The sequence below is a fragment of the Takifugu rubripes genome, chromosome 13 (genome assembly GCF_901000725.2).
Source record: "Takifugu rubripes chromosome 13, fTakRub1.2, whole genome shotgun sequence".
Taxonomy (NCBI): Eukaryota; Metazoa; Chordata; class Actinopteri; order Tetraodontiformes; family Tetraodontidae; genus Takifugu; species Takifugu rubripes.
In genome coordinates, this window is record NC_042297.1 from 5230021 (window position 1) to 5257170 (window position 27150).

General features: G+C 41.4%; 1 long non-coding RNA gene across 1 annotated transcript in view; it reads left to right on the top strand.

Annotated features, from left to right (window-relative positions):
• The window catches only part of LOC115252122 (uncharacterized), a 33630-nt gene extending 24857 nt beyond the window's left edge, over window positions 1-8773 (top strand). The window contains exon 2 of the long non-coding RNA XR_003890564.1: window positions 8579-8773. This is a non-coding gene — a long non-coding RNA (uncharacterized lncRNA). The remainder of the gene's footprint in view (window positions 1-8578) is intronic.
• Window positions 8774-27150: the final 18377 nt, after the last annotated feature.

The following is a 27150-nucleotide window of genomic DNA, read 5'->3' on the forward strand; positions in this document are numbered from 1 at the left end:
CTGTTATATTGGATATAAAACTCATTAACTAAATATTTGATTAATTATTTTTGTGTCCTACATTTACTTTGACATTATTGGTCTTGTATATTCACCCTCACCTCTTAATGTCAGGGTATATAAAAGTAAAAACTGAGAACCATTAGACCTTGTCCTGATGTCAAAATCAAAATCAAATATATCTTTATTTATATAGCGTCTTTTACAATCAAAATTGTTTCAAGGCGCTTTCCAGAGTCCGAGTCCCAGAGCCTAACCCCAGACAAGCAACAGTGGCAAGAAAAAACTCCCCCTTAAAGGGAAGAAACCTTGAGCAGGACCAAGCTCATGCAGGGGGACTCTCCTGCTGATGGCCGGCTGGGTAAAGAGAGAGGAGAGGAGAGGAGAGGAGAGGAGAGGAGAGGAGAGGAGACCATGACCCAGTGGGGTGACAGAGGCCTGTCAGGTGATCATGTTTCCGGACCCCGGCAGCCTTGGCCTATAACAGCATAGCTAAGATGTGACCTAACGATTAGACGACCCCCCCAAGTATGATAATTTGTCTATCTATGATAGGGACTGGAACTACAGAATTAGTAACAATAAGCTTTTTCAAACTGGTATCTATCAGATAAATATGATCTAAACCAGTCTAGTGCTGTCCCTTTAATCCCAATCACATGTTCCAGTCTATGTAACAGGATGCTGTGATCAACTGTATCAAAAGCAGCACTGAGGTCCAGCAGAACCAGCATAGAGACCAGTCCATGATCTGAAGCTATGAGAAGATCATTAGTAACTTTAAGAAGTGCTGTTTCTGTGCTGTGATGCGCTCTAAAGCCTGACTGAAACATCTCAAACAGGCTGTTCCTCTGCAGGTACTCCAGTCACCACCACCTTCTCAAGAACTTTAGAGATAAAAGGAAGGTTGGATATTGGCCTATAGTTTGCTAATACATCAGTATCTAGTGATGTTTTTTTAAGCAACGGCTTAATCACTGCCACCTTGTAGGACCGGGGTACATAACCTGTCACTAAAGAACCATTGATCTGGTCCAGGATAGAGCTGCCTATCAATGGTAATACATCCTTCAACAGGTGTGTCGGGATGGGATCTAAAAGACACGTGGTGGTCTTGGATTTCCGAATTAGCGATGACGCCTCAGAAAAATATATAGGGCTGAAGGAGTTTAAGGGCTCGTTGGAGAACCTGTATGTTCCCACAGTCAGCACATCTGGTGATGGTCCAGTTGTTGGGATGGCCTGGTTAGCTTTCTCTCTGATAGCTAGAACTTTATCAGTGAAGAAACTCATGAAGTCTTCACCACTAAGGGAAGAAGGGATACGTGGATCTAAAACACTGTGACTCGTAATTAATTTGGCCACAGTGCTGAAAAGAAACCTGGGGTTGCTCTTATTTTCCTCAATTAAAGAAGAAAAATAAGCTGTTCTAGCCTTGCAAAGGGCCTTTTTGTACACTAATAGACAGTATTTCCAGGCTACATGATAGCTGTCTATTTTACAAGAATGCCACTTCCTTTCCAGTCTTTGCACTTTCTGCTTGAGGGTCCTGATATGTGAATTATACCAGGGGGCACACCTCCTCTGATTTACTATTTTCTTTTTCAGGGGGGCAACAGAATCAAGCGTGATTCTCAGTGAGGTTGCTGCACCTTGCGCAATAGAGTCAACCTCAGCAGGGCTAAGATTATAATGATTGATCCCTGGGGAAACACACGGTGGTCCTGGGATTAGCACATGGATCACTTCCTTAAACTTAGCTACAGCATTATCTGAAAGACATCTGCTATAGTAAGACTTTTTTCTGAGAATAGAAGAATCCTTAATCATAAATGTGAAAGTCATCAAAGAATGGTCTGACAGGAGTGGGTTCTGAGGGAACACTGACACATGTTCTACCTCAACACTATAACTCAGGACTAGATCTAGGATGTGGTTGAAGCTATCAGTTGGTTGGTTTATCTGCTGGAGGAAACCAACTGACTCAAGTAATAAAATGAAGCGATTTCTAAAGCTGTAATTTACAATGTCTACATGGATATTAAAGTCTCCAATGATAATGACTTTGTCCTTTCTAAGGACCAAGTCAGATAAGAAATCAGAGAACTCAGGTAGGAACTCTGAATGTGGTCCAGCAAGGGGCCGATATACAACTACAAACAAAAGTGGCTTTTCTGTCTTCCAGTTAGGATGGGTGATGCCAAGAGTGAGGCTTTCAAATGAACTGGAGACATGTTTTGGTCTAGGATTAATTAATAACTTGGAGTGATAGATTGCTGCCACTCCCCCCCTTCAACCAGTAACACAAGGAATATGATAATTAAGATGGGTAGGAGGAGTAGATTTGTTTAAGCTAACATACTCCTCCCTTCTGAAGCCAGGTCTCAGTAAGACAAAATAAGTCAATGTGATGATCCGCTATCAGGTCGTGCACTAACAGGGATTTACACAAAATAGATCCAATATTTAACAGTCCACACTTAATTGTGATATCAGTTTCTCCAACTTGTGCTTTGGTATTAATTTTAATAAGATTATGGTTATTGACCGCTCCCCCGCTCTGTGCTTGGTGCACTTTTAATCGTGGAACAGAGACTACCTCTATAGTGTTAAATATATTATTGTTGGTGGATGAGTGTTCTATGGAAGCAGCAGAGAGGTGTGTAAGACTACAACTCTGCATCCTGGTCTGGACCCTGGATTGTCAGGTCACTTTGGGTCTAATAAAATTAGCCAAATTACTAGAAATGAGAGAGGCACCATCCCGTGTGGGATGGACACCGTCTCTCCTAATCAGACCAGGTTTTCCCCAAAAAGTGCTCCAATTGTCTATAAAGGCCACCTGGTTTTCGGGGCACCACCGTGACAACCAGCGATGAAGCGACGACATGCGGCTAAACATCTCATCGCTGGCCAGATTGGGGAGGGGACCAGAGAATGCTACGGAGTCCGACATCATTTTTGTGTAGTTGCACACCGACTCCAAGTTAATTTTGGTGACCTCCGACTGACGAAGCCGGGTGTCGTTGGCTCCGACGTGAATAATAACTTTACCAAATTTACGTTTACGTCTCGCCAGCAGCTGTAAATTTGCTTCTATGTTGCCCGCTCTGGCCCCCGGAATGCACTTGACTATGGTCGCTGGAGTCGGCTTCACGTAGCGCAAAACAGAGTCGCCAATTACCAGGGTCGGTGTCGCCCAGTGGGGAAAAACAGTTAGCTACGGGAAGCGGTTGGTGGTCCACCGTGGGCCTTTGGTTTGGGCTACACTTCCTGCAAACCCTCACCCAACCGCCCTGGCTAGCCGGATGCTCGGCTGCTGCCGGGGGACCGCTAGCTGAAGCTACGCTAGGCGGCTCCGCAGTAGCTAGCTTCTCCTGGCTACCTGACACAACTCCAGCTAACTCCAAGCTGCAGAACCGCGTCTCGAGCTCGCTAAGTCTCGCCTCCATAGCTGTAAATAAACTATACTTTCTGCACCTATTCCCTTCACTAAGGGAGGCAGAGGAGTAACTAAACATTTCACACGCTGAACAGACAAAGACACTGGGTGAAACAGACGGTGAGGCCATGCTAACGCTAATAATCGGCGAAGCCCTGTATTTGTTTCATATGGGTTGTTTCTCAGGTGTTCAACAGGTGACTAGAATGTCCCAAGTGTTCAAATTTTAAGTAAAGTGAATACAACACACCAAGTGTTCAATATTAGGTGAATACAACACCCTGTGCACAATGCAACCAACGAACGATTGAGAAGACAGGAAGTGACGCAATATGTTACCAGGTCATGAACTGGAATCAGAGGAGAGGGAGATCGTCACTACAGTTCCTGAAAAATGTGTTCCTGCAAAGAACAGCGCAAAGATGTTCCTATTGCACAACTTTCTGCATATTTACCATTTGATCAAAAAGACATAAAGCCATATGGCTTCATTATTGCAGCATATCACCATCTTCTGCAACTATCTGCAGTTACAGTCTCGACTTGTAAAATTCCTAGTTCTTGAATGACCTGGCAAAGTTCCGTGACTTGATGCTATCATGCATGTTAATATCTAATTAAAATGTATTTAGCAAACATGCATTTATGCATGTGGAAAAAAGTATTCCTCAATTAAATGTACAGCTTGTATGTTCAAATACACCCAACTTTCAGTGCTTTGGCTTTTGATAGAAATTTCAGACTTCTGGGCCATGCTTGAGCTACTTTGGGGGATGCTGCTATATGATATTGCTGCATTTATTACGACTACCTACTGTTGTTCATCTACTGCTAGTCATTCAGCTAACATCACTTATTTGGTCTTGATCATCTGCTTGTCAGAGATTAATGGCAAATGGACTCAAATGAAGAAAATATTGGGTATAGTTCTTCAATCTATATTCCAATATGCTAAGGCAAATCACTTGAGTTTATTTTGACAGACATTTTTGATTTACTAATCCCATCTCCTCTCTTCAATCGACCTCTTCCTTTCGTGACTGACATGGATGTCATTGAAAATAGAAAGAGTAGACTGGTTTTGTCTTTTTATTCAGCTGAAAACAAGCAAAAAAAAAATCACATTTCTCAAACCTTCACATCAGGTCAATGTGTTTAATAACTGTTTCCATTTTTCGAGAGCTACATGCTACTCATTTAATCCACACACCATATACAATTTCAACTTCTTTACTGTATGGCCTTGACCATGGCAATCTATCACATAGTGGCTCAAGTAGACTCTAGAGAGGTTATTTATGAGAAATTGAAAGCATCACTCGCAGAAATGACATTGTTGTTCCTGCAAAGAAAATCACATCCACAAGTAAAATTTAAAGTCCATTGGTCACAATAAATTTCCCTCTCAGCTTGTTGCCATACCAACATCGTCCACAACTTTTGTTAAGTGTGTTGCACCAATTAAAGTCAGGCACTGTGGAAAAAAGTCATGTTGCTTGCACAGCCGAGGGACAGAAGAACAGATTGACCATCTCGACGTTCGTGACCATGGGGCAGAATACGGCATACGTCCAAGGAACATACAGCCATAACCCAGATAGATAAAACAAAAACTTTAATGCATACTAAGTTAGGATAATGCATGAAATGCATAAACTCTGCACCTTGTTGTCTCTGTATTACAATCTGTGCATAGATTCTCATGTGATATTTGCTATGTAGTAAAATAAAGGAAAGGCAGCATGGATGATAATTTTAACATAAATTGTCTGTATGTACATCCAGTATTTGGTGATTACTGCATATGAAGTTTATCAATTTTTTAAAATGAAATGTATGCTCTACTTTGCAAATCTGCACATATTTTATTGGCTTAATTCCACATGTTATTGAGCTGCTCTGATGCATCTATATGGAAAAGATACAAATTTGTGCCCTCATCTGAGAGCAATCATGGTGGAGTACCACAATTCCTCATGGCAGTTATTTGGCTGACATGATATGGCGAGGATATGTGGTATTTGGTCATATCCGGTTGTGTTGGGGCTGTCATGACACACTCATCCAGAAGTGATAGCTACCTCAAGGACAGGTCACTGTCACAAGGACAGGTCACTGTCACAATTCTTTCTTATATGTAATCCATTTGGGGAATGCTTTGGGTTTGGCAGCACCTTGCTGGCTGTTACTGCATTGTACAGAAGAGAGGTTTAGCACATAATCCATTTTGACTTTAAACTTGATTTCATATTTAGTTTACTGACTGTTAATGTTAATTTACAGTTGGGGTCAACCGTGAATGCCACATTCAAGCCTTAATTTGTGCTCTTAGAGGTAACTTTTTAATTATTTCACCATTTGTTGAAAATTTATTAATTATTGCTGCAGCGTTAAAATACTTGCATAATCAGTGCTCATATACACTAACACCATAATACTGAAAAAAGTTCCTTTAATACTTGTTTATTTACTGTTTACATTGTACTGTTGGGAATCAACACTTACACTGCTGATTATCAATTTCTTATGCCTTTTTTGGGCCTGAAACTAAAATTAAAAAGTTAATCAATGACCTCTAGAGGGCATTCAGGACTGGCCAGATACAAGTTCAAAGTTCAGGAGAAATCCTGTAAATGTGACTAACTGTAATTAAACTATTTTAATGAACTTGCTTTTCTGCAACAAGTATACATGTTTGTATTTGACACATTTAAGATTTAAAAAAAAAATCTTTGTTCAAATCAAATCGAACAGCTAAAGCGAATGGTGTTGGACCATTGAAGGTTTAGCTTCAGTGAGAAAACAATGTGAAATTCTGTAATAAATGCATTGATGACTTTCTCTGAAGAGTCCCTGGCAAGGTCAGACAGCAGCTTCTTCAACTGGATTCCAAAGACTTCTCAACTTAACAAAAAATATAAATGAAGCTGCTGCTTTTCTGTAATCTGTCATAATGTGAGGGTAGCTTTGAATGTGTCTTTAATTTAAATGACAGGTTCATACACACCATAAAAAACAAAACTGTGCAAAAGACATTACAAATGAGTGGAAAAAGTATTGTGGTCTCAAGATTTACAGCTGTATTAACTATCCAATATAAATAAAGAAAGAAAAAAAAGCTCACAAATGCACTAGCAACAAAAGTACTGCTTTTTAATAAAAAAAATAAATAATTATATATATATATATATATATATATATATATATATATATATATATATATATATATATATATATATATATATATATATATATATATATATGTTACCTAGTGTTCAAATGAATATTGAAACCAATTAATGTGATCATCAGTTCTCCACCTACATGTCCTAATTTTTTTTTAGCATGATTGATAATCTGAAATGTTGCAGCTCAATGACAGCGTTCCTCTACATTCTGCCACATGAAACCACCTTCAGGTCGAACATATTTTAGTACATACAAGTTCATGGTTACTAAAGAAAAGCATTTTTAAACGGTGTACTGGCTGTGGGATGAAAAATGGCTGCAACTACAAGTCCTTTGGGTAACTCCGTTGGCATGGCAACTAAGCAATGTGCCGAGCCAGCTGAAATGATAGTATATATCATCAATATATTCTTAATGTTCATCCCACTGCAACAGTTCTGGTAAACTACATGTGGGATCCACCCATTCTTTCAATGCACACATCTCTACATCAACTTTACTGTCTGTTGCTCAGCTGGTGAAATATATTGGAAGCACAGAGGATTTGGGATTGCACCAACGGTTCTTACTCTCCCAACAGAGGGAACACATTAAAGAGGAACACTGAAATTGGCCATATGTACAACTGTTACCCACAATATGTGCAAAAAAAAAGTGTATTTCCTGTTATTAAAGCTACTTTCATACAAGAGGTGAAAATTACTGCAGTGATATCCTTGATGAAAAATTCAGCATCCTCTTTCATTCTATTCCCTGGCTCCTGTCTATTTCCTATTAAAGTTCAGGGACTCTGCCCAGAATGTGACTTTGTCAGTGTTGCCAAACTAGGTCTCCAGTGTTTGTGTAGCTCCTTTCTGTTATAACCCTTTCTCTACAGTTGGTGTAACCTTGTCTGTCTGGCACAAAGGCATGCCATTATGCCTGGTTTCAGCCACCTTTTTACAGTATTATTCTTGTAAAGACATTAGGCAGTGAAATTATTTTATTTTATATAACCCTCTGGATTTAACCTGCCCATTTGATTTTAATGCAATTTTTTCCTCAATTTCAGGAGACATTTACACAAGTTAACAGTAAAAAGACACCCTTATACATTCAAAAACTGTAACATGAAGAATGATGTCTGTCAGTTATTTGCAGATTTCCCCCCCCCACTTCTGGTTTTGGTCCCATTTTGGCACCACTCACTCACTAGATCTAAATATTGTTGATATAATTGTAATTGCTAACCATTTGTTTCTGTACAGAGCATATTTCTTGATTGGAGGAAGCAAATGTTATGTTAGGAGTGGCAGACACAAACTGAACCCCAAAAAGCAGACACACACAGGGCTGAGGAGATTTGACCAGACCTTACTGAAAATGTAGCAGTAGAATCCCACTAAAAACCAACATTACAATATCTCTTCGTCAGCGCAGGCTGGGAGGCATAAACAAGCAGGCACAAAGGGTTGAATAACCAATTGGCAAAGATGGAATTGGGAGCAGTCTTTTAAAACAGCAGGCAGGTGTAGATGATTAACTGGAGACGAGTTCCAGGTGTGTAGATCACAAGACAGGAGTGAACGAGGAAGCAGCCCCGCCCAGCCTGGAAACAGACAAGGGAAACACAGACAAGGAACAGAAGGGAAGGGGGGAGAGAGCACACTAAGGGAAACTCCTAACATGTTATCTCTTTTACAAGCTTATACTTTTTTTTAGAACAGATCAGCATGTTTTATCAACAATTAGTACAATTGTATTAAATAGCATTTGACATCTAATCCATGTATTAGATATGCAAATATCTTCATACATCATACAGTTACATCTTAAAATTATTCTAATTTAATTATGTACTGTTGAATGCTGTTTAAATTTAAAGCCATTTATCAAGTAATAGAAATACTATTGCTAGAATGACAAAACATTTGGTTCTTATTTCTCACTCTCTTTAACTTTCCACAGACATAATTCCATTAGCATCTGGCTGAACCACATCATGCTGTGGATGAAGTGGAGGATGGTGAGCGACTCCCTGCGTGGACGCAGAAGGAGAATGCCCTGTTCTCTGTGGTTTCTCCTGCTGTTTGCGGCTGGAGGTCTGGTTCTCTTCATCCACCAGCGGGATCTGTCAGATATTGTCCAGCAGCAAGGCCCAGGTTAGTCTTTGTTTTCCCCACAAACAGCTAAATACTCATAATGGCTAATTGTGCTGCTGTATTTTTCTGAAATGAGTCATGTTCCCTATGTAAAATGAACCAAACTTCACTTGAACAAGGATAAGATTAACATCAGAAAGGTTTGTTCAGTTGTAGTGACTCGGATTTGAGCCACATCTACTGTAGAATTTGCCTTCTATCAGTTTGTTCTGTTGTAGTATGATACGGTACCACGTGCACATCATTCATAGATGCATATTGGAGGTGGTTGGACCTGATTACACCTTTAAGTGACCTTCAGGCGTTGATTTCTCTCTTTGTGGACAGAGCACTTCCGCCTGTTTTTGGTCGTAATCGTCATAGCACATTAGCTGATAATGGCTGTAAATAGAGGACACTTTGATAGGATATGCTCCTATTATTATTATTATTATTATTATTATTAGCAAAATCAGTAGAATGCATTTTCAATGTTAATCTGACATCCCTCACAATCTCCCCATTAGTGTCACGGACTAGACAAGAACCCAAATGCGAGACCAGAGTTTGGCTGAACACCGCTTTATTGTCAGAAACAGACAACAGACAGGATTCACCGGGGAGCGAGCAGAATAGAATAGTTGGGGCAGGCAAGGTCAAGATCGGGCAGAAGGCAGACAGAATTTACCGGGGAGCAGGCAAAACAGAATGGTCAGGAACAGGTAAGGTCAGAACCAGGCAGGCAGGCAAACAGGAATACGCTGGAAAGTCATCTGAACACGAATAACGATCTGGCGGGGAGCAGGTGTGCCTGGCACGACCTACTCTCCTGGGTCGCGAAGGCTGATCCGGGTGTCTGGAGTGAAAGTCACAAATTAGATTTTTGTCCAGGACGTGTCGTCCAGGCCCTCTCCTCAGGTCCATAACCCTCCCAATTAACCAGGTATTGGAGACCCCTGCCGCGGGGTCGGGAGTGCAGGAGTCGACTGACCGTGTACGCCGGGCCCCCATCCACTAGCTGCGGAGGAGGTGGGACCGGGCGATCCGGGACCAGTGGGCTCTTGTGGGCAGGCTTGATCCTAGAAACGTGGAAGGTGGGGTGCACGCGCATTGACTGGGGAAGCTGGAGTCTGACTGCCGGGCTGATGACTCTGACGATGGGGAATGGTCACACGAACCGCGGGACACCTGTGTGTGTCTGCTTTTTGCTTCCTGGAATCACCCCTAAGTGGCAGGTCCTGCGTGGATAGCCACACACGTTGTCCCACTCTGTATCTGGGGGCTGGGGTCTGGTGCCGGTTGGCCGCCGCCTCATACCGGGCGCCCGCCCTCAGAAGATTTGCCCGAGCCTGGGTCCATGTCCGCCTGCAGCGGCGGGCATAAGCTGCTGCAGAGGGACAAGATGCTTCATCTGATTGTGCCGGGAACAGAGGGGGTTGGTATCCGTAGTCACACTGGAATGGTGACATTCCCGTCGCCGAGCTGATCAAAGAGTTGTGGGCGTACTCGACCCAGCCCAGAAAGGTTGACCATGTGGCCGGGTCCTGTGTCGCCATGCACCGGAGGGCCGTCTCCAGGTCCTGATTCCTCCTTTCTGTCTGGCCATTGGTCTGCGGGTGGAATCCTGAGGGCAGACTGGCGGGTGCTCCCAGATGCCCGCAGAACTCTTTCCAAAAGATAGAGGCAAACTGAGGACCCCTATCTGAAACTACACTCTCCGATAGGCTGTGAAGCCGGAAAACGTGCTGGATCACTAGTTGGGCAGTCTCCTTTGCCGACAGCAGCTTGGCCAGTGGCACGAAGTGAGCCATCTTGCTAAACCTGTCGATGATCGTCAGAATGGCTGTGTTCCCAGCAGACTGGGGCAGTCCGGTGACAAAGTCCAGGGCAATGTGCGTCCAGGATCGATGCGGGACCAGCAGTGGTTGCAGTAGCCTGGCAGGGGCTCGGCGTGGCCGTTTCTGCTGGTTGCAGATGGGGCAGGCGTTGACAAACTCCTGGACATCCTTCTCCATGGAGGGCCACCAAAATCTCTGCCTCAGCAGGCCCGCCGTCCGACGTGTTCCAGGGTGGCAGGCCAGCCGTGACGCTTGGGTCCACTCCAGGACCTCTGTCCTGAGTGAGGCAGGTGTGAAGAGCCAGTTGCCAGGGCAGGTGCTAGGTCCAGGTTGACTGGCAGCCGCCCTCCGGACTCTCTCCTCGATTCCCCAGGTTATTGCTGCCACAATACACGGGGAGGGAAGAATGTTCTCCAGGGGCTTCCCAGGGCCTTCATCCTCCTCCCCCGCGAACTGCCGGGAGAGGGCGTCTGCCTTGCCGTTGCGGGACCCTGGGCAGTAGGAAAAGGTAAAGTCGAACCGAGTGAAAAACAGTGACCACCGAGCCTGCCGGGAGTTCAGCCTCTTGGCTGTTCGAATATATTCCAGGTTGCGATGGTCTGTCCACATGATGAAAGGCAGCGTAGCACCCTCCAGCCAGTGCCAGCTTGACGGCAAGCAGCTCCCGATTTCCCATGTCGTAATTCCTTTCCGTTGGTGTCAAGCAGCGGGAAAAGAACACGCACGGGTGCAACTTCTGGTCCTCCTGAGTCCCCTGTGACAGCACCACTCCCACCCCCGTATCAGAGGCATCCACCTTAACCACAAACTGGCGACTGGGGTCTGGCAGTGGCAGAATGGGGGCAGTCGCGAACCGCCTCTTGAGCTCCAGGAAGGCCGCGTCCGCCTCTGGAGTCCAGGCAAACCCTTTCTTGGTGCTAGTAAGCGATGTGAGTGGGCCTGCTGCGGAGCTATAATTTCGAATAAAGCGCCGGTAGAAATTAGCGGACCCCAGGAATTGCTGCAGCTGTTTGCAGGACTCGGGACGCGGCCAGTCCACGACTGCCGAGACCTTCCCCGGGTCCATCTGGATGTTCCCTGGCGCAATGATGAAGCCTAGGAAGGAACGATGGGGCGTGAAACTGGCACTTCTCGGCTTTTACGAACAGCCGGTTGTCCAGTAGTCGCTGTAGAACTGCCCGCATATGCTGCACGTGCTCTTTGAGTCCTTTCGAGAAGATCAAGATGTCGTCCAGGTAGACAAAGACAAACCGGTCTAACATGTCCCGGAGTACATCGTTAACTAAGGCCTAAAAGACGGCCGGTGCATTGGTCAATCCAAAGGGCATTACAAGGTACTCGTAGTGGCCGGCCGGGGTGTTGAACGCCGTCTTCCCCTCATCGCCCGCCCATATGCGAACCAAGTGGTAGGCATTCCTTAAGTCCAATTTCGTGAAGACAGTTGCCCCCTGGAACAGCTCGAAGGCGGAGGCGATGAGAGGAAGCGGGTACCGGTTCTTCACAGTAATTTCATTGAGCCCCCGGTAGTCGATGCAGGGACGCAGAGACTTGTCCTTTTTCTCCACAAAGAAGAACCCCGCACCTGCGGGAGAGGAGGACGGTCGGATCAGCCCGGCAGACAGAGAACTGGAGATGTACTCCTCCATGGCCTTTCGCTCCAGTTCAGAGAGGGAGTAGAGTCTTCCCCTGGGTGGTGCGGTGCCTGGGAGGAGGTGAATCGCGCAGTCGTACAGACAGTGCGGTGGAAGGGAGGTTGCCCGGGCCTTGCTGAATACCTCGGCGAGGTCGTGGTACTGCTCCGGAACCCCGGCCAGATCAGGAGGCGTGACGTCAGAAGTCAAGGTCCCCCTCAGGGCTGGTGCTGGTACTAGGCAGGACCGGTGACAGTCTGCTCCCCACCCCAGGATCTCCCGTGTCTCCCAGTTGAGTTGCGGGTTGTGACGGCAGAGCCACGGGTAGCCCAAGACCAAGGGAAAGTGCATCCCCTCCAGGATGTGGAAGCGTATCTCCTCCCGGTGATTGCCCTGAAGCAGCATTGTTACCACCATGTTGCCACCATTGCGTCCTTAATGTGGGCTGCTAATCTGTGCAGAAAAGTGTCCACTAATGCGGCAGGGCTCCACTGGCTCCGGCTGGCCAGGGTGCGGAAGTCAATAGAGTAATCCGACACAGACCTCTGTCCCTCGCGGAGCGCCAGCAGTCGACGTCCTGCAGAGGACCAGGAGTTCCCCTGCCCAAACACCTTGTGGAGCTCGGCAGCAAAAGTGGAGCAGGCCTCCGATTGACGCTCCCACTCGGCTGTTCCCCAGAGCCATGCCCGTCCGGTGAGATGCATAATGGTGTACGCTACCTTGGCGGCCTCAGTAGTGAACCTGCGGGGGAAAACAGCAGCAGAATAGAATAGTCGGGTACAGGTAAGGTCGAGATCGGGCAGAAGGCAGGCAGAATTTACTGGGGAGCAGGCAAAACAGAATGGTCAGGAACAGGCAAGGTCGGAACCGGGCAGGCAGGCAAACAGGAATACGCTGGAAAGTCATCGGGAACGAATAACGATCTGGCAGAGAGCAGGTGTGCCTCTGGGGACTAAAGAGGGGGCTAATTAGTGTCCTGATGCACAACAGGTGCGCGGGGCGAAGCGACTCACGGGCACGATTGCCCGCAGCTGTGATACATTAGATCCCACATAACCACACTGTGACCAGTGTCCAGAAAATAAGCCATAAATGCAAAATGATTTACATTTTTATTCTGCAGGAAATTACGAGCACTTCATTCTGATAAAAGATACATTTAGATTTGTGGTACAGACAAACTCTGCATGTCACATGTGCCAAAGTGCAGAAAATCTTAAAGATGCGATCCCATGGCTACTTGCTCAAATAGTTCAGTAAATGTGGTACCTAACATGTCTGCCTATTCTGGTCAGAATAATGTCTGACTGTCAAGAACAAGTGGTTTGATCTGGGATACATTTTTAAAAATAAATCAGTTTATAGAACATCAGAGAAAACCTTCCACAGTGGCCTTTAACTTATTAATTTAACCAAATATTGAGGTTCAGACTGAGTATAGGTTTATGTCTTCTGTCACTGCGTTGCAGATTTCCATAAATTAAAAAAATGAAATATTTTCTCTGCCTTATTTAGCTGGCTTTGCTCCTTTTCTTATTATTTTCTTAGTATAAATGAATTACAAATTTTGAAATTCTCTAATTTAAGGCTTTCTGGATCGCAAATATTAACTACATTTACTGCTAAAGTGCTATTTAAAAGAGCCTACTGACAACTGTCATTTATATAACATTTAACCAGCTGTTAATTAATTACTAACAAAATACCGTCATCACCCAGAGTCCCGATGGGACAAGGGCGAAGAAAGCACTACTTTCCAAAGACTTGCTCTGGCATGGGATGCTCATCTGTGTAGATTCTCAACTGTACAGTGCCAGGAGGAATGCAAGGAACTGTACATTGGTGAAACCAAACAACCACTCCACAGAACAATGGCACAACATAGATCTGCCACTTCTTCAGGTCAGGACTCAGCAGTCCACTTACACCTAAAGGAGAGCTGGCACTCCTTTGAGGACAGGTACTGGCCAGACAAGATCGCTGGTTTGAGAGGGGTGTCAAGGAAGCCATCCATGTCAAATGGAAAAAAAACATCCTTAAACAGAGGTGGTGGGCTAAGGCACTTCCTATCACCCAAAAATACAGTCCTCCATTCCTTCCAACAACAAACCAAAGATTCACACTATTTCAGGAGACCTGGAGACTCACCACCATGTGAGCCAGCAGACAAAGGGGAGAACGACCCCTACCAACGATTCTACCATCGACTCTCAAGTGACCACCCAGATCATTAGCATGCTAATGGTCCACAAGGGCTATATTTTCAAGCTCTGTCCCCAGTGAGTTCAGAACTGAAGAAGCCTTCTGGATAGAAGGTGAAACATCTTCAAAAGAGAAGAAAAACAGTCCAGTTGACACAGAAAACTTACCTTGGATGCGGAGGTCCTCTCTCATCCATTAAAGACAATGTAGTTGACATTTATGGTGGTGCAATATTGGTATATTTGTCACTTACAGTAATTTAATGATTTCTACCTCAATGATCAAAAACATTTTCATAAAAAAACATAGTAAATAACTTGTTTTGTGGCTAGGTATTATATTATTGTATTCATACACTGTATTCTGTTAGATTCAGCAAGGTTAAAAAAAATGCAGCAATATTTTATATAAGCAGATGTGTATAAAAGACAAACATATAAAGCCTCAAAATATATATATATATATATATATATATATTTTTTTTTTTTACAGTTAACTTGATTATTTGGCTGCAGAGCATTTACAATTCACAAATGCAGCATGGATCTTTTTGGCTCACAGCTTTATGAAGCTTGGGGTTCAAGCAGGCATGGTGATAAAGTGTCCTGAGCACGTTAAACTAAGCTGTATCTTAGAAGCAAGAGATCATGCTTGTTTATGCCAAATTGGCCCATACCACACATCACAACAGATTGCTTTATGTGTCAATGTTTCGACTTGCAGATCATAAATCAGTTAACTTTTAGTATTGGAAACTGCATATTTATTTCAGCCCTTAAAGTGTTGGTTGATTTCTTGTTTTGAGAATATAGCAGTGTTGATCCATTGGGTTAGTTAGTTTTCTTCAGCCTATGCTGTCACTCTGAACATCTCGTTGGTATCTCGCTCAATGTTGTTATTCGGGTCAAAGAAAACTTTATCTAAGAACTAAACTGGAGTTCTTTTTTGTTTTGTTTTGTGTCCGATTGTTGTTGTTGTTTTGTTTTTTTATAAGACTCTTCACCTCTTATCCAAGAGGCTTTTTTCAGTTCAAAATGAAGTTCTAAAGGTCCAATTTATGGTATTGTACATAGCTGGACTGTTCCTACCATCTATTAAGTGATGAAAACTAGAATACTCAGGAAAAAATAGTCCACTAAGCTGTGACACTATCATGTGTCTGCAGTGCAGTGAATTATCAATATTACAGCACTGTCACATTTGACAGCAAAAAAATCCACTTAGTCAGAATAGAACCTTTAATATTACCATGATTGTCAGTTCCTTTCAGAGACATGACAGGAGAATGTCCCTGGTGATGAACCAAAAAACAAATTTAAGCAGTGACGAGTGTATTGAATATTCCTGCTACTACAGCTTGAATGATGTGGGTTTCAAAATTACATTAAGGTTGTTTTTTCATTACTAAAATAACTGAAATTTTTTTGATGTTATTTATTATTATTGAAATTTTAGATGGTATCTTTTTATACAGATGGAACATTCTTTTAGTCAACATCATGTTTGAGCTGAGTTTGGCTCAGATACATAGTATATATTAGTTGGAATTATTATTCATCATTGTGTACATTCTTGCATGGATTCCCTTGTAACTTCATTTACTTCCAAATAAATTAAATAAATGCAATGTAGGTTACATAGTTACTATTTGAGTGGCGCTTTTGCTTTTAATTAAAAAAAAATGCATCAAACTTTTTGTATGCGGTGCAAAATGCTCACATACTGAAGAGCGAAAATTCATTAATGCAGATTAAATTTTCAGCATACATACACCCAGAAGAAACTAGTATCTCCAAGAGATACTACAAAAATATTTGCATATTTATTAAGCTATAGGTTTTTAATGTGACACTTCCCTTTTTTCAGCAGTCAAGCCAGACATGACCAAAGCACGTGTTCAACATCAAAAACAGGCCAACTCTTGTGATTACTATCAATTTTTAAGCTTCCACAGTAGCATTGGAAGTTTGTGCAAATCATTTTACAGTATCTCATTGTGGAATATTGAGGTATGAATTTTAGTTTACTAAATCATGCATGAGAGCCTGTGTTCAGCCAACAGAGCCTCTGCACAGGTTCCCAACCCCCCTCTTGCTAAAACACAATGAACAAGCGCTATCTTTGCCTTAAGCAGTGGCGCTTCACCCTCACTGTAGTTCATATCTAATAGAGCTGAGTTATAATACATTGAGTGTCAGCTTTTATCTGCCTCCTCCTCCTTCTTTCCTCCTCCACCATCTATTTATTTGGCATGCTGTGAGCCTGAGAGCTCTCAGTCTCCAGTTTAGATGGCCTATGCGAGGGTAACTGAGAAAACTGCAGTTTAACAGACAGGATTCTCCATGTGACCTTTCCCCAAACTATTGTTTAATAACTATTGAAGAAACAACAGCCTTTTTCTCAGAGGGATGAGATATTTCAAGAGGTAGAACTCCAGATAAATTGTCCACACAAATTCACACCTCAGGGTAGTTTGGACTATGGCAGTGTCTCCTTTAATTTAGTCCAGCGTCTGGTGCATCTGAATGACATTTAATTTTGTTTTTTCAGGATCTGAATAGTGTCTAGTCAAGTTTTCTTCCTGTTGTTAGGCCATCTAATAGTCCACTGAGTTCAGTTTTAACCCTCGCTTACACCTGTCCCGAAAAAATATAAAATAGCTTGACCTTGGAAAGAGGACTTTGACTATTTTTATATTTAATAGCCTTGAAATTGATATAACATTAAAATGTTTGATTTATAGCTATTACGGCAACCAAATGTGGAAAGAAAATGGGAAAATGTGCCAAAATTTGGATTTTTGATGTGTATTTGATGTTTTATATTAAATAAAGAATGGTTGCATGATGTCACTGACCTTTGCATTTGATTGCTGGTGTGAAAATTTAATAGAAAATGTAGGATTAAATGAAACAAAAGTGCTAAAGGTGGATGATGATTGGTAATTACTGATGGGATCAGGTTATATGAGGGTTATATGATGTGTGTCCACTTCATGTGGATGTTCAGGCACATGTAGAAATACACAGAAACTATTACACAGGTAAGAAACCACAAATTATTAAGCATTTAAAATAAATAAATAAATAAATAAAAAAGGTTCACTTTACTTCCTCCAAATGGCTGACTTAAGGGAGGCTGAGGATACAGCAGCTACGAGTTCAGTCGTCTGAACAGATTGACGAACATCTGCTGCTTTCTTCAGTAGGTACAGTAGAAGGGCATTAACTTGCGCTTTTTTTGTGACTGCTTTCCCTATTCCTTTTTAGGTGTTTACATTTAGAGGTGCAGAATTATGACTAATAAAGATAAAAAATCCAAATGAAATTTGGTGCCATATCCAGAGCTGCCCTGGCCTAATCAGGACCATACACAAAATTTTATTTAAAAGCCCCCCATCCCACACCAAAGACAGACACATTTTCAAATATGTCAATAAAATAAATACTCAAGTTTTTATATGACAATGTGCTGATAAACTCAAGTAAACTAAACTCCACTTATAGAAGACTGATTGGTCAGATGCACTTGCTGTTAATTCATGGGTGTCAGTGCTCATTACGGCAGCGATGTGCATTGTTACTCTGCACGTTGCTAAAAATGTGTCCCCTTTGCCCCCTCTGGACCACAGGGCTCTACGCACAGCGCATATTCTGTCTTGAAAAATACTGTTGCCTGGTATTTGGGTACATCATGTGATTAAATGGAACATAGTAAATTTACCAACAGCCACAAGAGTCGTGTCCGTCAGGATTTGCCGAGTGACAATATAATTCTAATAATTATAATTGCATCGTAGTAGAATAGACAGATTATTTTAAATTAATTAGGGGAAAATACATAACAATATGAGTTTGATGATAAACAGGATCCAGATGCCCTCTTCACCCCCCTCATTTTAAACAGGATTTTTCACTTCCTGGTCATTTTAATACAGAAAATAAAGAGTAATAAAATAGCCAACTGGCTGTCACCCATCACTCTCAATCTTTCCACATGGAGACTGCCAAGACCTGTACATATTGTGCAATGCTTGTAGGTAAAATATGATCTCTCTGTTAGAGGTCCGGTAATCCCTTAAGCCTTGTCTGCTTGCAAAATCCAATTTAGCTGCCTCTTAATGTAATTAAATTGTGCCGATGACCCTCACAGTAGTGCAAATGCACCATATTTGAATGTAAATCCTCCGTTGAGTGTTTGCTTGGAAAAGGCTTTTTCCATTCTTTCATCTGTGTGTGCAAATCCTGTTTCTGTTGTGTTGGCATTAAATCCACCGGTTCTCCCACAGAGGAGAGGTCATTTGAAAGAGAAAAAAATAACATCTCTATAAAGATTATTTTATATTAAACTAATCACATTAAAACATTTTCAATGTGGCATCATGGAGTGATTAGAATATTAAAGTTAAAAGTTGTTAAAGCTCAGAGTTGAGATTATTTGACATCTGGCATAGGTCAGATGTAAGTATCCCAGCAACTACAGCAATTCAGAAACAGCTGCTCCACATTCAGCTTTGCCTTCTTCCACTCATCTGTGTGAGCAGAGGACACCTTAGTGCCAGGGGCCTCTGGGATACCCAGAAAAATAAAAATAGTAAACGGGCAGTTTTAATGCATGGGTATCAGGTGCCTACATCACCGCCTCACAGGCCAATTCCAGACTTGCTCCATGTCAATTGGATTTAAAATGGAGCTGCTCAGAGGCAAAAGGAAGGTCATGTGGCTTTTCCATTAACATTAATGCCTTGAGTTATACCACAGGAGCCCTGAAACATAATCTGTTTACCCTACCACCTGATCCTTCTCACATATGCCAATCTATACAAATAGAATTTTATGTTGCATGAGAGGTTGGTACAATTACAATAGTGGATAGACTTAAAAGAAAGGTTTGGACCCTGTTGAATAATGACTTTTGTTCAGATAAAATAGAAATAAATTCTATTTATGTTTGTTACCTGGAACTTTCATGTCATATTTACAAAGCTACAATTGATCTTGTTGGTTGAGGTAAAGTGAAAACCAGAAATACAAAAGCAAACATAGAGCACAAAAGAGGAAAGAGCCATGAGGGGGTTGATTAAAGCAAACAAAAAGCCAAATTCACAAGCTGTAATCCTTCTTTCAACTTAGTAGAGCTGAGGACTCTTAGCGACTGACAACCCAGACAGGGTTGTGACCCTTACTGAGCATAGCTCTGCTGTCCTGCTGGTGCCAAAGATGCTTTCAGGTAGGCCGTTTCAATAATGCAGCACTGAAGAACATTAAAAACTCTGATAGGAATAAAATTGAACAAAGCTAGAGCACCAGGTGGGTCCAATTTAGTCTTTGAAGGTTTTAATCTCAAATGGTGCCCTTCAGTGCTGTAAGAAGTTCTAGGAGGCTCTGGCTTTGCAAAAAAAAAAAAAAAAAGATAGCACATCTACTTTTTGGGTTGGATTTTTCTTTTTGGTTGCTTAGCTTAGCTTACATCCATGTGAGTTACCAATGTATGACTGAGCAGAACCAACAGCTACTGCACACAATGATTAAAGTCAACCCTTGGAAATATTTCCTATTTTTTTGTTCACGTGTCTTCATTGTCCATTCTCCAAGAGGTCTGTTATCTGCATCAAACTGAGTTTGCATCTTTAAAAATGTTTATACTCATAGTTTACAATAAATGTACAGAAACAGAAGATTAAACCTTGTGAATAATAGGAGATTGGTCAGGATTAGTCAATATGGTCCACACAATCTAAGCAATAGTTCTCAGCACTCACTCAGAATTTATGCCAGAGAGAAATGAGGCCATTCTAAAAGCAAAAGCTGGTCCAACCCAATAGTAAGATATACATTCAGAGGTGGCCTGTGAATAAATGTGGCAATACATTCTCCATTTATAATGTGTCAATGTTGTTGCCAGAGAAATTGAAATGTGAAATGACGAATAAATTATTTGCATTCCCACAATTCCAGATAAGTCTTGTGCTTTGTCATTTAGCTTGAGGAATTTTGTCTGAAAGTATTTATGTGATAAATGTAACAAAATAAAATTTTAAATTTAGTGGTAGCCACTCTTCGTCTGACTGTATTTTGACAAAATTACTGTGGAAGTAATCTCATCAGTCACATCTGATGTGTTGCATAAGCAGTAAGGATGTTCTAGTGTTGCTGCCACAGAGGTTGTCTATAAAAAAAATGTCCCTGTCAGAAAACCTTCTTTCGCTGCTGAAACACATTTAAAAACACCAGAAATCTCCATCTTAAACATCCCCAGCCACAGACAGAACCTTGTAGACCTGAGATTTGAAGCCATTTTTCAGTAGGGTTGAAAAGGGGGTGAACACTGTAGACAGGAAGAGACACGCAAAGGGAGAGTGGGAGGAGAAGGGTTATATAACCACAGAGCTTACCAAGGAGACCTCTACTGCATTGTGGTGCCGATGTTCAAGGTTTCTCAGCTGCTTATGAAAGGAAAATTATTCACGAGGAGTGATTGTTAGCAGGAAAAGCTACATGTTTTATTCAGCTGTTAAACAACAAACAGTCTTAGGATTTAAGGATTCCTTCTCCTGAACTCAAGGACAAAAACGCCAATGTCAAATCTCTTTTTAAAATGTAAATCACATAAAAACTTCTGAGCTGAAGCACAGAAAATAGTTTCGATAAATGAGCTCTACGTAGATTAATAACTGATTTGTGCAGTAATTTCAATGGCTTGTACAAAAGTAGTTTGGACAACCAAATTAACACCTATCTTCACAGCGCTGCCTCGGTAGTCAGGTGTTTTAGACAGACACAATTCAATGTGAGGCCTAAGTACCCACTCCCTGGGATCAAACCTATGTAGGATCTGTTACATCCTTGACCTAATCTATGATTGCAGGATTCATTCTGAGAAGGACTGCATGCGATTGTTCCCAGAAGGACAAGCTCTGCTTTAAAGTGTGATCCATCCCTTCCAAACTGAGGCCAGTGGACCTATTATCAAATCAGGCTTGCTAGAGAGACATCCTGAATGGGTATCATTGAAGATTGTTAAGGTTTCCATCACTGTAATCCTTTACAAAGTGCAGGCACACTTGGAGGAAGATGGAAAAAGCAGAGAAGAAAGTGCCCTACTCACCATTTGTGCCACTGCAGAGGGCACAAGAAGGCAGGTCTGCAGAATCAGTGGCTTCAGCAGACAACTCGTCCGCTCTAACTAATTTACAGAGAACAAAACATTAAGCCCTCCTGCTATCCAGAGTAATAACAAGCTGTCTCTCTCTAAAATGTAATCTGCTGACTCTGAGAGGTCTTGGTGTCAGAGTGGGCCACTAGTTGATGCTTATCTCTGGAAAGGCATGCCGTTGATGGAAAGAGCCATGGCCGCACTGGCAGTTACACAAAAGCCGAGGTTTTCTGCACCCTAACAAAGAGCTGTTTTTCCTTTTAACCGAATCCATACTGAGCCAATTCTCTGCATGTCTAAACCAGCCTCCCCCAAGATCTCATAAGTCCTTCTCATATAGCAACACAAAGAGATGGTGATAGAATGATAAATCTCAAGGATGGCAACCGATAGGCCACAGATAGTCAAGCATTGCCCGTGACAAAGTGATGTGACGCTCCTCTGACAACCTTTCCACAGTCTGTATACAGAATGTTAAATGTAAAAGCCATATTGCTGCCAAACGCTGTCTTAACACACACTTGAGTGGTCAGTGAGGGTTTGATGTGTTTGAGCTGTCACCAGAGCAGTCAGTAAATCAATTCACCCTGGACATCTCCCAACCTTTAACAAGGGTACTGCCATACGGCTTACAGCCTGCACTTACTATATCTCTGTCTCTATGCCATTAAAGTCCCACATGGCTTTTGTCTTCATTTGTAATTCTGAATTTCATTTAATTATCATCCTGCAGAAATGACAAATTCATATATTTAGCAACATGCAAATGTAGCATCCTAAAAGGGAAATTTGAACAAAAAACAAACAAAAAATGTCCAGTTGCTAATATATGTTTTCAAAAAAATTTTTTTTAATGTTTAGATTTCACAACAATATGTCAATATAAAATTAAAGTTACTATATGCATTGACATATTTGTTCCCTGAGGACATATATTTTAGACCAATCGTTGAGCCGTGGATTTGTTTGCTTCCGCTTTAAAAAACATACATGTTCATACCTACAAGGGTTGAGAATTAATCCCTCAGATGCTTACCTAAGTGCTACATTGATGTCTTGTTGTTACCTGTTGTTGTGAGACTGCTGTAGATTTCAGAAAGCAGGCAAACATTCTCAGCATAATTTTTATTTATTTGGTCTGTACCTGACTTTTGTAAAAATGCTTTAAAAACAGTCAGGTCTATATGATGGTTGTCTCCCACAGTCTAGAGAATCAAATTCTCTGTTACATACAAAATGCAATACAATCCTAAATAGTTGTGGAAAAGAAAGTGGATTAGTCACATTGGAGCTATTTCAGGCCGTTTACATCTTGATTTGAGACAAGAGCTGGAGGGTTTTCCCATGTGAACTATGCAATATTGATCCAGAAAAACCATCCTCATGAAATAGATACCCTTGGTATTTTCCATACAGCCAAGTGGGTAAGAAATGATGCTCATAATGTTACATTTTTGGTTCTATTTGATATCCAATCTGAGGCACCAATGGATGATAAAATTATCATGAGTTTATTCAGATTATCCAAATTTGTCATTACTTTCAATCATGAGAAATTTAAAATCCTCATATGGATATTCCTCGTTTATAATTATTTAATTATAAAGTCCATCACTATGTTGATCACAAGAAAGTCTGAGACTCAACATATTTATTGATCCCATCCAGCTTGTCTTCATGAGCCCTTTTCAGTGTGGCCCAGTACAGCCCACACATAAGTGAGCCTGATTCCCATGTTTATCATGCATCAGAATGAACCTGCTGAGTCTGGGCTGACCCTTAGCAATGGGGGAAAGGAGTAAAAAAATAAAATAAAATCACAGGTGTCGACCCTGTGCTCCCTTTCAGGTTTATCTGAACACCGTGCTGTCCTCTAAGGATATTTGGTTGATCCTTAGTTATGGCTTGACCCTGGATAAGTAAAAGAGAGGTGAATAAAAATGTAATGGAAAATATTATGTATCTTCTTTTTTTCCATTTTATCATAAGTTTTACTCACTGGCAACAGCAGCATTCAACACGTGTTCTGTCTTTACACATTTCATTAACTCTTTTAACTCTTAAGGGTAAAATTTCATGATTGACCTCACATCAAACTGTCTCAAGTCAATTTGGAGCCATTCAAAAAAAAAAATTCAATTGCATCCATTAGTGACCATAGAACATCTTTGTACCTTATCGCCTTATCCCAGCTCCACTTATCCTTTTTAGCTAATGTCCTTCAACAACCCCATGAGAGGCAATTATGTCAGTTTGAGGATGCAACTCTAACAAACAAAACCTCATTCCTCACCATATAATTACTGGCAGATGACAACCGCACGTGGTAATGAGACCTTCACTAAAAAAAAGGGAAGTGGTTGTCATCTCATTGGAGGTCTGTGTTCTTTGAGGTGTTCTGTGCTGAAACATTCACAATCAAATTAACATTTTAAATAAAAAAGGAAAAGATACAGAGGATGGAAAATGTATCCTTTTTAATCCCTATTAATAGGTCCATAATTTGATCATATTGTATCTGACATGTTTGGGTAAAATGACATGTGAAAATTGATCCCAGGCTTCTGCATCTTTCAGGAAGAGCAGTTTCCACAGAGCAATGAAAAGCTTTCATTCAGCTGCCAGGCATTTTGGCTCTCTCCTTCAACAAGTAGCATTTCTGCTTATTGTGTTTCAGTGCATTACACCAAGGCCGCCATTAAATCACATCAAGACAAATTGAGCTATTCACCACCAATCTCCAGTTTTCTAACAGGTTGGCATCAAACAGCATTACACATAGATCCATTTATATTTATTAACAGATTCCTCTTCTCTAGTATAAAACACAACACCACCATTTTTAAGGGAATAGAATGAGTCAGATTCCAAAAGACTTAACCTGTCTACAATATGTAGTGGGAGATTTTACCCTCCTCTCTGTCTGAAAGGACACACCCTGACCTAATTGTATGGCTCACTGAACCTTATGGTTTACTGGTGTCTTCAGAGAGTAGAGGATATGCCTCAGTTTATTGATCATGAATCAGGCTTTATTTTATGTCAAAACTAGGGTTGTCCCGATCCATTTCTTTGCCCTTGATCCCAAACACCGATCCAATCCGATACAGTTTGCCAATACACAGTTGCGGTGCTGACTGAATGGGGGTACTGAATGTAAAAATGTCATTTACAACCATTTTTCATTTAGCTAAATGAGACAACTGATTTCCTCACATTTAGCTACCGGTAAGTAAATGTGAATTGTAAATATAAATAGTATAGTTAATCAAAATATTATGTATAAATGGTAAATGTCTTGCCAATTGTTAAGCTGAACACAACTGACTCTGAACCAGTGGACAAAGCTTGAGGGAAACCTGAAGCAAAATAGACCAAACTCTACTGCCTTGTTTTGCTACCACTGCTTTTCATTTTTATCTACATATTTTTGCTGTGTGTGTGTGTGTGTGTGTGTGTGTGTGTATATATATATATATATATGGTGGGTAGGAGGGAGCAGTTTAAGCCGCCCTTTTTCTCAGATTGTTTAATCCAGACAGTGATTTGCCCCACTCTTTCTCTTAACCTACCTACCTGGAAGTACAAAACCACATTCAAAAGTTTAAGACATCATCAAAGACATAAAACCCACTGTAGACTTTTATATAAAAAAAAAAAGCTCATTTAAAAAAAATGAAAAGCTTAGTTATTTTTAAAATAAAATTGAAGACTTGGTTTCAGTAGATTCCCTATTCCATTTTCTCACTTATTTTGCCTGAATACACATTTTTTGTGTGGCTCTAAAAATGATACATCCCTAAACTTCAACACACACTTAAGAGTCTGTACTCCAAAAGCATAGCTGACAACAAAATGGCAACTCCATCAATTCTGTGTCAACCCAGCACCCAGGATGGAAGTGAGGAAGCATTAATTATGAGTCTTGGAGCTCCAAGGGAAAGTTAATCTTTGTTATTTCTCCACTGGGGACATTTAGATCTGCCATCCAGATTAGAGCAAGGTCACAGCTCTTGACCTTTAACCAAGTTGTCAAAATTCAGATCACGTTTATGCAGGAAACATGTTCTTTCCTATTTCTTTTTTGTTTTTCCCCACGTCCCCTTAGGTTGGTTGCACTAATGCCTCCTATGAGAAAAAAAATCAGTAATTTGGCAAAAAATAAGGTTCAGATACAAAAGACTTAGGGAATGGATAAATTACATTTTTCCCTCTGTAGAAGTTTGTCTCACTTCAAACATTCATTGTGGAATGTTGCAAGGCTAAATTTGGACTATTGGGTATTAACAACCCCCCCCCCCCCCCCCCCCCCCCCAAGAAAAAAGGCCCTTACATATTTTAAATATTGAAAATCCTATAAAACATTTCCCCTCATCATTGCCATTAAATATTTCCCCGTTAAAATCTACATACATCTCATCTCTCTCCGTATTTCACATTGCTATTAATAATAAATAGGTATCCATAACATATAAACTACCATTTCTCACCCTTCCATACATTACCCAGCTGATGGAGCATCATAACCCAGGTGTAAAGACCTGACTGATCCTCACAGAAGATCCAGACAACAAAGGCACACAGAAAAAAACAGGGACTCTATGAGGGAACATTTTGACAGAATCAGGGCATCGCCATGATTATACCTTTTCAGTGCCCTTTTGTCTGTGCGTAATATCTCTCAAGGTTTCACTGCAATAAAATGATATAGAAAAGACAGGCATTTTCACTTTTAGGTTTTCTTTTTTTTCACTGGCTGTAAAGTCCTTTTTCTTATATCAGCTAGTCCCTCTTATGTGTATGCATGCATTGTCTGCGTGCTGAATGCAGCTTGAAGACACACACTTTGTGCTAACAGTCTAAGCTGCACTGCAGTATGCATCGTCACGGATGCAGGTGTCGGAAATATAAAGGGGAGATTTCAGAGCTGCTTAAGCTGTTAAAATGGTAAATGCTTTCACATCAGTTATATTCAAATATTGTACATGTGCCCTTTTCCTTTCATTTTCTCTATAGCGCATGCTCAATCTTTTCCTTTAACATTATGCCTCATGTCCAAGATTGTGAATAGTAATCTCCTGAGAATATGGCAGCTGGTGGACAGGGAGTAGAGAGAATCTCTCTCACTCTTCTGTACTGAACAATAAGACTCTTTTTTGCCATTTTTGAGACACCTTTGCATCTCATATCTTCCTAATTGTACAGTGCACTGTTATATGTTGACTTAAATATCAAAGCTCATTGACTCCATTAGAGGCATCATACATTATTAACCAATTCAAGATTAGCTGCAGCTTCTCCATCAGAACACCTTTAATGGATGTCACTGCTCCCAAGGAACTGGTTTAAGTCAGTGTCCCTGTATGTTTACAGCCAGCCTTCCCAGAATACGCTCTGTCCAAAGAGCCCTGTGATCTATGAGGGATGTTCCAAATTGTGTGAGGGGGTAAATTCTCTGCGAATGCACAAAAGATGCACACAGCCACCCTAAGCTGTGCAAAGACTCAGCCTTAGGCAGGAGGAGGAGGGAATAAACAAAGTATGATCTTTTGGTTTAGTGTGGGGCGGCGTCC